Source organism: Orycteropus afer, unplaced genomic scaffold (genome assembly GCF_000298275.1).
Source record: "Orycteropus afer afer isolate SDZICR_OR568_19922 unplaced genomic scaffold, OryAfe1.0 scaffold00024, whole genome shotgun sequence".
NCBI lineage: Eukaryota > Metazoa > Chordata > Mammalia > Tubulidentata > Orycteropodidae > Orycteropus > Orycteropus afer.
Window position 1 is genome coordinate 3,885,587 of NW_006921611.1, and position 10,673 is coordinate 3,896,259.

A 10,673-nucleotide genomic window follows, 5' to 3' on the forward strand; every position below is an offset into this window, starting at 1 on the left:
GGCAGGTAGTATACTGGCTGTTGACTCCGACAAATGATGAATCCTAGATCTCCAGGCCAAATGGTGGATTGTTTGCTCATGGACAGTTGTAGGCAGCACAACAGAATCCTGATCCACAGAAGAGTGTCTCTTTTCCCAGGATGTCCATAAATATACTGGAAGCAGGGCACACACCTAGGAAAACACACTTTCAACAGATTGGCTGCTCAAAACATGTACATTTGATCTCATCATTGGAACAACCCACATCACAATTGCTTAAACCACACAGAATTGTGGTCCAGCCAAGTTGACACACAGCTCCAACTATTACAGGCATACATTAGAAATATTCAGTAATTTTTCAATTTACTCCAGTAGCTCTATTCTTGCAGGAAGCAACTCTAATTCCTACTGAATGGTTTCCTTTTACACTGCAAAGTATTTCTGTTTTATTGTTGTTGTTTTTGTGTTCCATTTTTGCATTCTAAAATTAGAAGTTAAATGCTTGTTTGGTATTAAGAGTTGGAATGGTTTCTTTAATTGATTCTGTGGACTTTGGGGGAAAGAAATCCTTAATAATCAAAAAGAAAAGAGAAAGATAGATTTGCACTGGTTTTCTTTGGCAGTATAGAGATTCACCAGTGTTAGAAGAATATGGAAGTGCCAGGCTAGAAATAACTTTAGACCGACCTGACTTTCTGCTGATGAATCTCTCTTAGGTACGGGCAGGCAGTTAGGAATTGTTGGGAACCATTCTCCACTCTCTGTTGTCTATACCAAGGGAAAGAAGTGTTATTAGTCCCCTTCTTGATGCAATCTCTGAAACACTGCTCTTACCAAGGATGAACCAATTGAGCGCAGTGTCCTTCCAGCCCATCCCACTACATGTCCATACTCCAGCCTCCACTACTCAGTACCTTTGCTGGATGATGGATTTGATCAGGGTCTTTAGTTTACTTTCCAGACAAGCTTCTCCTTAATATGCTGGAAACTGTATGTCTGATTGGCCTTTCCTTCAATGATTTCTAGCTACACTCTAAGTAGTAAAATATCTTTCAAGTTTCTGGAGCTTGTCTTGCAACCTTCCCTTGTATCTAGTGCATTATGAACCTTTTTACTTATTTTAAGTAATTTAAAAAAATGCTTTACAGAATCTAGAAGTAACAGGCTAGATGCCTGTGTTTAAGTTTTATTTCTTGAAAGTTTGGAAATACATTTTAGAAACTGGAAAACACTACCTAAAAAAAAATCATCTCGATGTTGTTATCATTTTAACAGTCACCAGGATTTCAAATGAGTGTAGTTATTTTTAATTTCTTTTTTTTTCTCCTACATCAAGGCATCCCTCAAAGTTTTTTTAAACACTTGCAGTTAAATCCTCCTTTTCCAGTTCCACTGTGACTACCCTAAACTAAGCACTCTTCTCTACTAGACTATCATGTTCCAATTTATGTTGAGTCCTTCCTTCACTCCAATCTATAAAACAAACCCTTGAGATCTAATCTTCCTAGAACATAAGCAGCTCCCACTTTCAGTGGGACAACTTTGTAATGTTATAAGTTTCTCACTATATGGCTCCTTCCCACATATACCATCTCATTTCAGTCACTCTCTGACTTAAATTCTCATCACCTCCAGCACTATACCTGGGACATGCAATGTTCTGTTTCAATTCCAAGCTGTTGCCTGTGCGCTTTATCCTCCTGAGGATGCCCTCCCTTTTCCACCTCTATTAGATTGTAAGTACTTGGAAGACAGGGACCATATCTTATTTATTTTCATAAGCCCTCAGCACCTAGCACACTGCCTGGGTCATAGTATTAAGCAAATGCCTATTGAGTTTTCTGATTTCTATCTTTTATATGTTTTCTAATCCAACACGATTCCATCATCTGTGACATCTGTTATAAATACTCAAGACATAGCCATTGATTCAAGTTCCTGCTTTTCATAATTACTTTTGAAGTTTTTCTTTAGGATATAATGTAGATCAATATTTTGTAAATGTTTTATTGAAGATGAAAATAAAGGATATTCTCTACAGGGTAAAAAGATCAATATATACACATTTACACATATAGCCATATTAATTATATTATCCAAGACTTTCATAGCTTGCTTTTCTTTCCTATTTGATTTATAAAAGAGGTGGAGATGTGTGTTGCAGTCTTCTACTACTATTATAGTTCTATTTCTCCTTTATTTTCTAAAATTCTTTTCTTATCTATACTAATGATATCTGACTCAGGTTTCACTCAGATAAGAGGAAGCACTATGAGTTATGGGACAGGGGATTTATTTTAGTAACTAGACATTTTGCAGTATGGGAGGAGCTGGGGAGTGCATGTCCAAAAAGGAAAGTGGAAGATCAGAGAAGTCACTAACAGGTTGCTCTGAGAAGCCAAGTATATCCAGCCATTAAAGTGGGGTCATAGAGGAGAGAAGTATATGGAAAATGTTTGTGGATCTTACTTTTTCATATGTTCAAATTATCTGACTTTCTTGTCTGTCTCCCTGGTGTGACTGTGAATGCCTGGAAAGCAAGTGTCATCATGTCTCACCCATCTTTCTGTACCAGCAGAGCATAATACAGAAATTGGAACATTTTTTGAATTTGCAAATACATCAGGATAACTTATTCTCATTTCCTTATCTGACTTGCCTATTTCACTGCATATCTCTTTACAATTATTCAAAAGCATTTAATCTAAGTATGGGTCCTAGAAAATGAAAACAAACATCCCCTACAGCAAGCATAAAGATCATACAAAAGAAACTCTGCTTGGTAAGTGTCCAGAACATGAGGATATAAGTTATTCCATTTAATCTACAGAAGTGTCCCGGGTGGTACAAACAGTTAATGTACTCAGCTTTAACCAAATGTTGGTAGATCGAATTCACCCAGTGCTTTGGAGTAAAGACCTGCCCATCTACTTCTGAAAAACCAATCATTGAAAACTGTATGGAGCACAGTCCTACTCTGACACACATGAGTTCACCATGAATCAGAACTGACTCAGTGACAATTGGCTTCACTTGGCTTGGCTTGATCTTTGTAAGAGTTTCATTTTGAGAGGTTGTACTACATCCATCTTGCAGATGAAGAAGATGAAGTTCAAAGGAGTCAAGCAGCTTGCCAGAAGTCACACATTTTTAATGGACAAGTTCAGCCCACATCCCAAGAATTTTAATTGATGTTTCTGTCCTCAGTCCATTACCATATACCACCTTCCTTATAAATTATTTTTCATATTCACTGAAGAGTGCTGGCAAGAGTTGGATTCTTGACTGCAGAAAACAAACTCTGCATGTTTCTTTTCCATTCTCTCCTCTAGCACTGGTTCCTCCTCATTCTACACTGCCAGTTTCCTATGATTGAAATTTGAAAGCATGTAACTGTTAATCTAGGAGTGATTAAAGAGTTTCATTTCTCGGAAGAGTCGGTACTCATCATCAGCTATGATGAATGAGCCCCTAACATCCCCTGATCCCATTATATTGTGATTAATTGTGCCAGTTTAAGTCAATAATTCATTTGTTAAAAATAGGCCTGCAAAGTATCATTTGTCTCATGGGAGATACCAGAATAAAAAAAATTCATTTGATACTTCTCATTAAATTAGTGTTGGGAGTTATATTGAAGAGCCCTGTTCATCAAATACTTATTGCAGGCTTATTTGATAAGAAGTTGTATTTGTCTAAAATTATGTCTGCTAACTGTCATAATGGTCTGCATTTTCCCTGTGTTAATGAAGGAATAAAAAGTCTAAATACGTGCATGACTGGAGAAAAGGATGGGGCTTGATACTGGGAGTAATTAAATGTATCTTTTAGAGAAAATAGGTAGAAATGATAGTTTAGCTTTATTGCATTAAAAGAAAAGGAAGAGAGAAATTGAAGAGAGGATTGTCTTTCTCGGCTCAGAAACTGTCCCAAGGTAGTTTCCTAAGAGATGGATCGTTCCATTGTCTCTTATCTAGAAATTATTATAAATGTTGCATTCAGCCTCATTGGGCCTTTAAGACATTTCAGCTGTGATTTTAAAAGAAGATAGAAATGGAAAGCAGCTCTACTGCAAATGGTATTGGTCACCATCATATGAGAATCTTTCCAAGGGAACATCATAATAGCCTTGGCAAGACTTCTAAACTTCTCTGAAGCATTTGAATATTAGAAGCCTGTCATGACCAGGCCATGAGGGGTGGCTAGGGTTTGTTACAGACAAAGGACTTAAGTGAGTTTACTATGTCACAATGGGGGATGGTATTTAGGGTATGAGGGTAAGTCCCAGGTACCTATTATGAACTTAATCAAAATTGATGAAGGTTAAGAGAAATAAGGAAAAAAGCAAAAGGAGAGAAGGAGGCAAGATATAGAAGCAAGAAGTATGAGAGAAAAATGGACTGAGAGATTATGCTTTATGGAAGTGGCCCCTGATACCTAGTTCTCAGACCAGCTGCCTAAGTATAACTTGTCAAGAGATTATGAATTTCAGAATCATGGGCCCTGCTCTCCACCCCACTCCAATTCTTATTATTAGTCTTGACATGGTTGCCAAGAGGATGTATTTTTAAAATAATCCTCAGATAACACTAGTATATAGCCAAGTTTGGGATACAGAAAAAGGATGCTGCAGATGACTGAAAAACATGCCTAGAGTACCCTGGGTAGGAGGTTCTGGCCATTTGGTGCTAAACTATGACTCAAGCCACTTTGTATGCTAGAAACTGAAATCATTGGTAATACAATAAAATATTGTACAAATATAAGGGGTTACATACACATATATGAAATAAGAGGAAAATTTGATTACATGAAAGAAATGATTGAATAATATTTCTCATTTTAGAAGAGGTGATAACTTAATCATATGCTTTCTGGTTATGCAAAAGTAATGGCAATCTAATTATTAAGTCAAATGACAAGAAGAACATTTTGGTGATATTCTCATGGATGCTTCAGAAGAGAGTGGGTAATATGAAAACAAGTTTTTGTTTTGAAGGAAACTGGATATAGTTTTAGAGCAATGGGGAAAATGGCCTTAACCATTGGCAAAAGCAAATGGGCTAAGGACCACGATATTCTCTGAAAATTTCTGTATGTCAAGAAGGCTGAAAACAGATTTTGGTCATATCATGTTCTATGTTACATAGTAATTCCGTCCATTTTATTCCAAATATAGCTAAAAATTGACTGCACACAGCAGCCTTGGCCTGGTGTTACCTGATGGCTAAAGAAAGAAAAGTTAGGTTCACACATGGGGAAATTTACTATGCAGAAAGGACAATAGTGCCAGCAGTTTAGGGAAAGAGGAGAAGCCAATAATTAAGTTTGGGGCAGAAACTTGTTGCAAAAGGGAAGGGGATAAGTAAGACTTATCTGTATTTTCTCCTTAATCCTGAAAAATGGATGCTTTAAAAATGCTTTGGACAGTGGTAAAGTTCCCACAGCCAATCCATTAGTAGGCTTTAGCTACCCTCAGACAAGGGATTTTACTTCATTTAGTCAAAAGAAAAATCATTTGCCTTTTGCACTCAAAATTCATTTCAACTGAGTAGTAGTAGGATACAGAGATCACATGAGGTATTTAGAGTCTGTTTTTCCTGTGTTTTACTTCTTTCTGCAGCATTTCAATAAGCATATCTTCTTCCTTTAGAATTACTCAAAGCATCTTCTTTTCTTGATGTCAAGAAGACAAGTGACAAAAATAAAAAGTGATACATGTATGCAATTTTCCCCTGGAAAGACTACTATTTATATTTATATTAACCGGATTTCATCCATTCGAACATGTGTGAGATAGGTGGAGCACACTTTCAATATTTGCACTTCCCTCTCTCCAATTTGAGCCCTAGGCTGGTAATGTTCATACATAAATTAAAAATTCTATATTACCAAGTGCTACCATAACAAAAAATAGCACAAGTGGGTGGCTTTAAAGAACATAAATTTATTTTCTCACCATCTAGGAGGATAAAAGTCCAAATTCAGGCCATAGATTCAGGGGGCAGTTCTTACTGTATGTCAGTTTCTAGTAGCTGGCAATCCTTGGAGTTCCTGGGCTTGCATTTGCTGTGAATGCCTGTCTTCCTTCATATGGTGTCATTCCCCTCTTTCTATGTCCTTGTCTATTCAGCTCTTTTTATAACCCAGAAGTGATTAGGTTTAGGACCCAGTCTACACTTGTACAATCTCATTAACATAACAACAGAAAACCTGTTTCCAAAGAAGATCACATCTACAGGTACAGGGGCCAAGATTTCAACACATATTTTGGGAGAATACAATTCAACCCACTCCACCACCCACCTTGGAGAAAGATAAAATTCTTAATAAGTTTTATAAATGCTATTGACCTAACCTAGTCTAGATTTTTATTGAGACAATTCTGTAACTGCAGCTTTATTATTTCCCTTGTATTGTGATCAAATTTGGGCAAAATCCAATCCTTGACATCTCTAAATAAGAAAAAGCATCTTCAAATGTTGGCATTAAAAGGATTTTTAAAAATAATCCAGTGAAATCCTTTTTATTTTTTAATTAAGAAATTCAAAGCTCATAAATATGCAATAATTTGAATAAGGTCATATATTTCTCCAGTGTCAGTTCTCAGATCAAAATATACAAATCTAATTCATTCATTAATAAATATTTACTAAACAAATTCCATGAGTCAGACATGTCAGACACTGATATATAAATGAAAAGTTATGGTCTCTTGGCTCTAGTTGCTTATAGAAAGGACATAAATATGTGAAGAATTAAAATTTCAGTAATAAAATTTTTCAATAATGTAAATATTCTGGTTACCTAGTGCTGTTCTGACAGGAATATACCACAAGTGGGATGGCCTTAACAAACAGGAGCTTATTCTTACTATTTGGAGGCTTTAAGTACAAGTTCAAAGTGCCAGGCTCTAGGGACTGGGTGAAAGCCCCTCAACCTCGGGTTGCAGCTCTGCCTTCTGCTCCCAGTCCACTAAAGCTGGAGGTTTTCTTCACTCAGCTGCTGGCTGCTAAGGCTGACAAACCCGAGGTTGACAAGTAAAAAAACATAGTCCTGATATTACCAACCCATACGGCAGGCCATTAATTCAAGTTCATTGTAAGTCCCAAGGTCGGCAGAACATGGCAGGCTGCTGGACAATGACACAGCTACATGCAGGATCCAAGTGTGCCATAAGCTGGACACCCATTTGCAAAGCTGTTGCTTATATTCAGGAAACAGACCACATACCCAAAGGCCGCTACTCAGCTGCTCACAGTAGATTCCACCATGAAGTTGATTACCAGTCTCATCATGGGGAATACTACATCCAGCTGCCCAGCCACTCAACAAGGCCCAACCAAGTTGACACACAAACTGAACTACCACAGTAAATCTCAGTAATTTAATCTTCCAGAGGATTGGGGTGGGGGAAACATAGAGGAGAGCAGGAAAGATCTGGCAAATAGAGGACGAAATTAGAATACATTTCCCAGGTTTCTTTGCAGTTAGGGTTCTAGATAAAATTTGTTGTTGTTGTTGTTATGTGCCGTTGAGTCAGCCCCGACTCATAGCGACCCCTCCTTGGGTTTCCGAGGCAGTATCACTACGGAAGTAGGATTGCCCAACCTTCCTTCCGAGGAGTGGCTGGTGGGTTTGAACCGCCAGCCGTCTGGTTAGCAGGCAAGCGTCTTAACCACTATGCTACCAGATAAAATTTAGGGTATGCCAATCTGATGATCTTGTGTGAGGCTTGACTATATAAATCTGATCATTAGGAAGACAGATGGCTGCATTAGAGGTAACCATTTTGTTCATTTGGGTCTAGTAGGTGGATTATGTGTCTATAGTCACAATGCACATGCTAGATCACATTTAAGGTGGTGTGTTACTTACTGAAGCAACAGTAGTGATGGTGGCTTGCTCACATTATGAACCTCTTTTGGGTGCTTGTGTTAGTAACTTGTAATATATTCAGTAAAACTTGCAAAAAACAGAACTTGGATAAGGTGGAAACTTGTCGTAGGAAAAAAAAAAAACATATTTTCTACTAACAAAGAGCAATAAAAAAAAAAAGTTGTAACACTGTACCCTTGTGGTACCCAGAAAAATAAAGCAGTCCCATTGAGTTTCAGCTCTCACAGGTTTCTGTACTTGACTGAGGTAAATATAATATCAAACTCTAGAATACTGTCCTGTTAAAATGCTGCTGAGACCATGATTTACTTCACAGGAATAAAGGAGGGTGATGATACTTGCATTTTCAAGGCTACAAAGGTGTCAGTGTCACCACGGTCCTAGAAAAGAATGCAAAGAAAGCATGTGTCAAGTAGAGTCCTGAGCGCAGGAACCTCTCTGGTTTGGTGAACATAGGGTAGGAAATCAGGAAGTTGGAAAACTTGTGCAGATAAGATGACACTGAAAACACTGTCAACCTACTAGCAAATATATATCCTGAGATCAGGGAGGAAGTTAGAAAACTATAGAGCCCCCACAGACCAAGTCCCCAAATCCAGGTGTCTGAATATATCTGAATACTGAGTTCCTCTGGCACATTTTTGGCATCACACTGTTTCTGTGGCTCTAGGAAGATATTTCATCTCCCCTCAATTCAGAATAAGGAGTCCTGGTGGCACAGTGGTTAGGCCACAGTTAGTTTGATGGCTAACTGAAAGGTAGATCGTTGGAACACACTAGGTTCTCGGCAGGACAAAGATGTGTCAGTACGCTTCCATAAAGATTTACACCCTTGGAAACCCTATGGGGCAGTTCTACTCTGTCCTATAAGATCCCTATGAGTCATAATCAGCTTGATAGCAATAGATTTGGTTTGTGTGAAATCAGCCTACCTTGGAATCCACCCAAGCAGGCACTCTCACACTGCATAAAAGCCTCGCTGTTACAAAAGAACCTTCTTATGTATTTTACACAAAACACTCTACTTACATATCTTCTCCTTCCCCATCTCTATTGTTGTTGTTGTTGTTAGGTGCCATCATCTTAGTTCCAACTCATAGTGACCCTATATATATACAAGAGAATGAAACACTACCCAGTCCAAAGCCATGTTCACAACTGTGCTATGTTTCAGCCCATTGTTGAAGTCACTGTGTCAATTCATCTTGTTGAGGGTCTTGCATTCTTCACTGATTTTACCAAGCATTATATCCTTCTCCAGGAACTGGTCCCTCCTGAAAACAAGTCCAAACAACTTGGGAAGTCTCATCATCCTTGCTTCTAAGGAGCATTCTGGCTCACTTCCTCCAAGACAGATTTATTCATTCTTCTGGTAGGCCATAATATATTCAATACTCTTTGCCAGCACCATAATTCCAATGCATCAATACTTCTTCAATATACGTTATTCATTGTCCATATGTGTATGAGGCACTTGAAAATACCATGGCTTGGGCCAGGTGCACTTTAGTCCTCAAAGTGACATATTTGCTTTTTATCACCATAAAGAGGTCTTCTGCAGCAGATTCGCCCAATGCAGTACATCATTTGCTTTATTCAATACTGATGCCACATTCTTATTTATATAGCCCAACTTCTTGGGTTATTTGCTTAAAATATACATTAAATAATTACGGTGAAAAGATACAACACTGGCACACATCTCTCTTGATTTTAAACAAGTATATCCTTGTTTTGTTCAAATGACTGCATCTTCATCTATGTACAGGTTTCTCATTAGGACAACTAAATGTTCTGGAATTCCCATTCCTTGAAATATTATGCATAATTTGTTATTATTCACACAGTCAAATGCCTTTGCATAGTCAATAAAACACAGGTAAGAATCTTTCTGGTAGTCTCTGCTTTCAGCCAATGTTCATTTGACATCAGCAATATCCCTCATCCTGTATATTCTTCTGAATTTGGGTTGAATTTCTGCCAGTTCCATGTTGATGGACTGCTGCAACTGTTTGTGAATTATCTTCAGCAAAATTTTACTTGCATGTGATACTAGTGATATTGTTTGATAACTTCCACATTCTGTTGCATCATCTCTCTTCGGAATGGGCATAAATATGAATTTCTTCCAGTCAGTTGGCCAGGTAGCTGTCTTCCAAACATGTCTTGGCATAAATGAGTGAGCACTTCCAGCATTGCATCCAATTGTTGAAACATTTCAATTGGTATTTCATCAATTACTTGTTTTTCACCAGTGTCTTCAGTGCAGCTTGTACTTCTTCCTTCAATACCATCAGTTCTTGAGCATATGGTATCTCCTGAAATGGCTAAACACTGACCAATTCTTTTAGTTACAGTGACTCTGTGTATTCCTTACATCTTCTTTTGATGCTTCCTGAATCATCCAGTTTTTTGCCCACAGAATCCTTCAATATTGAAACTCCAGTCTTGATATTTTTTTCTTCAGTTGTTTCAGCTTTGAAATGCTAAGAATGTCCTTCCATTTTGATTTTCTACAGATCTTTACACATTTCATTATAATACTTTCTTTTGTCTTTTTTCTTAAAAAGAGACATTATGGGTAGAATAATGTTTACCCTTCGAAAATATTCTGTTTTGCTCTTGTACTCATCATGTCTTCCATTCACTTCAGCTACTCTATGTTCAAGAACAAGTTCCAGAGTTTCTTCTGACATCTATTTTGGTCTTTTCTTTCTTCCCTGTATTCTTAATGATCTTTTGCCTTCTTCATGTATGATGTCCTTGATGTCATCCCACAACTCATCAGG